Source organism: Rattus norvegicus, chromosome 2, assembly GCF_021556685.1.
Source record: "Rattus norvegicus strain SHRSP/BbbUtx chromosome 2, alternate assembly SHRSP_T2T, whole genome shotgun sequence".
NCBI classification, from domain to species: Eukaryota; Metazoa; Chordata; class Mammalia; order Rodentia; family Muridae; genus Rattus; species Rattus norvegicus.
In genome coordinates, this window is record NC_141535.1 from 86,309,682 (window position 1) to 86,315,965 (window position 6,284).

Sequence of the window (6,284 nt, forward strand, 5' to 3'; positions counted from 1 at the left end):
AGAATGTGGAAAAGCCTCCTCTACAAAGTCATACCTATATCTACACAAATTAACTCACAATATAGAGAATATTTACAAATGAAAAAATTATGTCAAAATTCTCAACAATAAATTAGGGATCATTAAAGAATTCATTTGGAAAGAAACCATACAAATGTAAAAAAATGTAGCAAATACTTTAGAAGTTCCATAGCATGATCTGAACACAGAACTCTTCATATTGGAGATACGCTCCACATGTAAAGAATGGGGCAAACACTATTATTATCAGTCTTCTTGCCTTAAAGAACATCAAAGAATTCATCTGAGAGAAACCACATAAGTGTGAAGAATGTGATTCTTTTGGACTTACTCAAAATTTGGGAAAAACCTCATAATTCATACTAGGCTGAAATGCCACAAGTGTAAAAAATGTTGCAAACCCTGTAATAAGCCTTCTTACATTTTTCAAATCAAGGTAGTTCAAATTGGAGTAAAATAATATAAATGTTAAAATGTCCATAAAATCTTAACACTTTTCCAGACCCTAAAAGTTACCAAAAGCTTCATGGTGAATGGAAGCCTATAAGTTTGGGGAATGTGGTAAAGTTTGGAATCATTCATACAATCATGTCAAGAGTGGAGTAGTTTGTTAGTCTGTGTGTTTGTTCTTCTGGGTTTGGGGCAGATTCTTGCTTTCTTTTGTTTCTTCTGTTTTAGAATTGAAACACTTGTTCTATACCAGTTTGTAGAAAAATAGTCACTTGTTTTTATGTTGTAGGAGCACACAGTTAAGAGATTGCCTTGAGTCTCACGTGACACTTGGAGTATGGTCTTTTATAGTATTGTAATTATTAAATACTTTGTGGACCTTTCAAGTGGTAGCCTATTTTACTTATGAAGTGAAGGTAAGGTTGGGGAAAGGGAAGGAAATATTATTATGTAAATGTTTTTGGAGGGTCTGGAGAGATGATTCAGCAGTTAAGAGCACTGAGTGCTCTTCCAGAGGTCCTGAGTTCAATTCCCAGCAACCACTGGTGACTCACAACCATCTGTAATGAGACCTGGGACCCTCTTCTGGTGTGTCTGAAGCTACAGTGTACTCATATACATAAATAAATATATCTTAAAAAATAATAAAGCTTTTTGGACAGAGCTAGCATGTTGACTTTGGGAACAAACTTAATTGTCAACAAGATCCACACCCATGTTAGTATTCCCAGTACCAACAAAATAGAAAGAGGTAATTATCTCTGAAGGTTGTCCTCTGATCTCAATGCATGGACCCTCACACAAACATAAGTATATGTGCCCAGAAAAAGTAAACTTAAATTACATTCTTAAATTGACTTTGTGTTTTACATAGACAAGGATCAAGAAATAACTCTTGTATCTCAATTGTTAGTACCATGAGTTCTATAATGATTTGAGAGGCAAGCCTCTGGTTGATTTGTAGGATTTACATTGATTAGTTTAATTGATTTCAGAAGATCCGTTGATTTTGATTGGAAGCATCTGATTGACTGAAATGCTGTCTTATAAGAAAATACCCCGAGAATAGCTATTCATCTATCTCCTGCTTCGTGACTTTGGATGGGACAGGACCAGCTACTTTAAATTTATGTTGTTTTAACTTTCTCACCACATGCTGTGTTTGGAATAAGAATTGCCCTAAGGACTGTGGAAAAGGATTAAGAAGTGTGGCATCAGTGGAGTAAATGGTCACTGAGGGTAGTATTTGAGATTTCAAAAGCTCCGACCCAGTATCTCTCTCTTCATACAGACTATAAACCAGTATGTGCTATTCTCAGCTACTTCTCAAGCACCATGTGTGCCCGCATTCCACCATCTTCCCTAGCTTGCTTCCCACAATAATAATGAACAAATCTCTGGAACTGTGAACAAGCTAATTAAATGCTTTTTTTTATAGGAGTTTTCCTGCTTTGGTGTCTCTTCATAGCAATAGAACACTGAGTAAGGATCCATGGTAGATGGTGACTTTGAACTGTGATCCAAATTAAACCCTTAAAGTTACTCTTGTGTGCATATTTTATCATTGCCATGAGAACATTTACTAAATCTTCATGCCAAGTGCAAGTTTCAATGTGATATTTAATACATATGAATCATGTACTTTCTCCCTTTTTTCATTATTTCCCTCCCTTTTGCACCCTTCTCCAAAAAAAAATGTTTCCTCTCCTCTTTACTTACATACTTACACACACACACACACACACACACACACACACACACACACACATCTGTTGAGTGTACTTTTAAATCTAACACATTTTTCCTTGGGGTGAATCACACTCTTCAACCCCCCACTCCCACCCCAACTGCTCCCCCATTTTCCTTTTGCTCTACTGTCATTTGCTCCAGGATGTGGACCACAATACCAGTCCCCATTAGAGACCCTTGAATCCACAGATAAAAGACACACATACACAGTTTCTTACTTTTATAACTTGCCATCTAAGCACAATTGCTGGGCGCAGATATTTCTCTGCCTAGAATACTGTGCTCTTACCTATTATCTCCATCTTCCTACTCTTCAGTGGCTAGTCCCACCTACCCACCCTGCCAAACATCCTTGCCCCCCTGTCTGTAGCAAAGGTAACAGGCCCTAGTTCCACCCGATCCCACCTCAGCAGTCACATGGTTGAAGCGTTCTTTGTCCCCTCAAAGCATGGCAAAAAAGACAGCTCTTCCTCCCATGTGCCTTTTCTTCCTGAGACACAGAGGCTGCTCTATTGAATCAATCTAGACTTTTTTTTTTTTTTACCCAATTGGTAAGATATAATTGCCCACTTAAACATACAAAGCCCGGTATCATGCATCCCTTAGGAACATTGATAACAACCTGTAAATACACAGAGCAGAATCTTAACATCACCTGCCATGGCTTCTCCCCTCTCTCCCACCCCTGTCTCTCCTTTTTGTCCTAGTCTCTTCCTCTTCCTTCAAACTTCTCTCCTGCCCATCCTTCCTTCTCCTCCAATGACAGGCCTCCTTCTATCCTGTACCTGCCCCTCACCTGTACTTTACAAACTCTATGGGGAGGTGGTTCTGGTGAAGTCACCTGAGTTCTGAGTCCTTGACTAGGCAGCTGTCCTTGGGGCAGTGGAATTAGCATCAAAATACAGATAACTTCAGGACAAACCACAACATTTCCCCCGCCCCTTTTTGTCCCTTTAAAAAGCCTTTTCACATATATATAAGTTGAGTACAATTATTATCATTCTACAATTTATAAAGCATATGATATTCTCAACACCCAATCCATCACTATATCAGTTAAACAGAACATTTAGTTATCCATTCCAACTTAATGAAATGTTAGCTACTGGTTTGCTGTATATTGCTTTTACTATGTTTAGATATGGGCCTTGAATTCCTGATGTTTCCAGGACTTTTATCCTGAAGAGGTGTTGAATTTTGTTAAATGCTTTCTCAGCATCTAATGAAATGATCATCTGATTTTTATCCTTGAGTTTGTTTATATAGTCGATTACATTGATGATTTCTATATATTGATCTATCCCTGCATACCTGGGATGAAGACTACTTGAACATGATGGATGATCATTTTGATGTGTTCTCGGCTTCAGTTTGCAAGAATTTTATTGAGTATTTTTTCGTTGATATTCCTAAGGGAAATTGGTCTTCACAGCAGGAATTTGGTAGTGCTCTGTCTGTTTCTATGGAATAGAAACTATTGTGGAATAGTTTGAACAGTATTGGTATGAGGTCCTCTATGAAAGTCTGATAGAATTCTGCACTAAACCCATCTGGTTTGGGCTCTTTTTGATTGGGAGACTTTTAATGACTGCTTCTATTTCTTTAGGAGTTATGGGGTTGTTTAGATGGTTTATCTGTTCATGATTTAACTTTGGTTCCTAGTATTTGTCTAGAAAATTGTTCATTTCCTCCAGATTTTCAAGTTTTGTTGAATATAGGCTTTTTAGTAGAATCTGATGATTTTTTTTAATTTTCTCTGATTCTGTTGTTATGTCTCCCTTTTTATTTCTGATTTTCTTAATTTGAACACACCCTCTGTGCCTTCTTGTTAGTCTGGCTAAGGGTTTATCTATCTTGTTGATTTTCTCAAAGAACCAGCTTTTGGTTCTGTTGATTCTTAGTATAGTCATTTTTCTTTCTACTTGGTTGATTTCAGCCCTGAGTTCAATTACTTCCTGCCTCCTCCTCTTCTTGGGTGCATTTGCTTCTTTTTGTTCTAGAGCTTTTTGGTGTGTTGTCAAGCTGCTCGTGTATGCTCTCTCCCGTTTCTTTCTGCAGGCACTCAGAACTATGAGTTTTCCTCTTAGCACAGCTTTCATTGTGTCCCATAAGTTTGGTTATATTCATTAAATTCTAAGAAGTCTTTAATTTCTTCCTTTGTTTCTTCCTTGGCCAAGTTATCATTAAGTAGAGAATTGTTGAACTTCCATGTATATGTGGGCGTTCTTTCCTTATTGTGGTTACTGAAGAGCAGCCTTAGTCCAAGGTGATCTGATAGGGTGCATGGAATTATTTCTATCTTCCTATATCTGTTGAGGCCTGTGTTGTGACTGATTATATGGTCGATTTTGGAGAAGGTACCATGAGGTGCTGAGAAGAAGTTATATCCTTTTGTTTTAGAATGCAATGTTTTATAAATATGTTAATCCATTAGGTCATAACTTCTGTTAGTTTCTCTGTCTGTTTAATTTCTCTTTCCATGAACTGTCCATTGATGAAAATGGGGTGTTGAAATCTAGTATTATTGTGTGAGGTGCAATATGTGCTTTGAGCTTTAGGAAGGTTTCTTTTATGAGTGTAGTTCCCTTGTATTTGGAGCATAGATATTTAGGATTGAGAGTTCATCTTGGTGGATTTTTCCTTTGATGAATATGAAGTGTCCTTTATCTTTGTTGATGACTTTTGGTTGAAAATCTATTTTAGTCGATATTAGAATGTCTACTCTTGCTTGCTTCTTTGGACCATTTGATTGGAAAGTGGTTTTCCAGCCTTTTACTCTGAGGTACTGTTTGTCTTTGTCTCTGAGGTGTGTTTCCTGTGGGCAGCAAAACGCTGGGTCCTCAAAACATATCCAGTTTGTTAATCTATGTCTTTTCATTGGGGAATTGAGTCTATTGATGTTAAGAGATATTAACAATGATTAATAGTGATTTTGCTTCCTGTTATTTTCGTATTTAGAGGTGGGATTATGTTTGTGTGCTTCTCTTCTTTTGGTTTTGTTTTAAGATTACTTTCTTCCTTTTCTAGGGTGTAGTTCTGGGCACAGCCATAAACCAGAAGTGCCCAGTCCAGAGGACTTCTTCCTTGTGTGTCCTGAGTCCACCAGGCATGTCAGTTGGAGCAGAAAAGTTTGTCTTACCTCTACTCTCAGGTGTGTAGTTACTCCTGGCAGCTGGCTTTTAGCTCTTGGCGAGGGCAACAACTGGCCTCTCAACCATTTCTTTCATACACTGTCCTATTTAGCCCGGGAAAATCAAAGTTCCAGAGACTGGTAATTTGGCAATTAGATTTACATGTTAAATTCTCAATAATCCACACAATAAATTCACTGCCAATTGATAAAGATAAACTGCCCACTTAGACAAGATAAAATCGATCTAGTTCACCTAAATCTGGACCATCCTCCTCCATAGTCTCTATCTTGATCTCTCTCACTTTTCCTCCTCCTCTCTCCTTCCTAGACTGCTCCCCCCCACCTACCTTTCCTTCTCATCCAATAATAGGCTTCACTTTATCCTGGACCTATCTTGCTGCATAATGATTTCATCCTACAGGTTATTGTTTTCATTTAGACATAAGGATACATGATTATGTGTCATATTGACAAGGAATGGATTCTAATGGCTATCCTCACTTGTCAACTCTATGAATGAACTATAATCCAGAAATGGAGGGCTTACCTGTGATCTAAATCTTGAGGCTAGAAGGCAGTCTAGGAGTGTCAAGATTAAGCAGTAAAGGAAATTAGTGAAATCAGAAAACTGGTGAAGCTGTGTTCCTTCTGGCAGCCAGACTTGGTAATGTGTAATAATCATTCAGGTGGTACTGCTTATGAATGGATGAAGGAATCCTAGGGAATAACTGAGGTTTGGTTCTGTGAGAGGAAAGGCCACTGGTGAAGGTGCAGCCTATTGTGAGTTGAAGGTCCAGAACTGAAGGGGTCGTACAAAAGAGTTAAAGCTGGGCACCATGAAGAGAGCCTATGAGAGGCTATTGGTGAAACCACAGCCTAGGTGCAGTGCAAGACCCCAGTGTATTGAAAATGCCAGAGTAATGATGGAGTT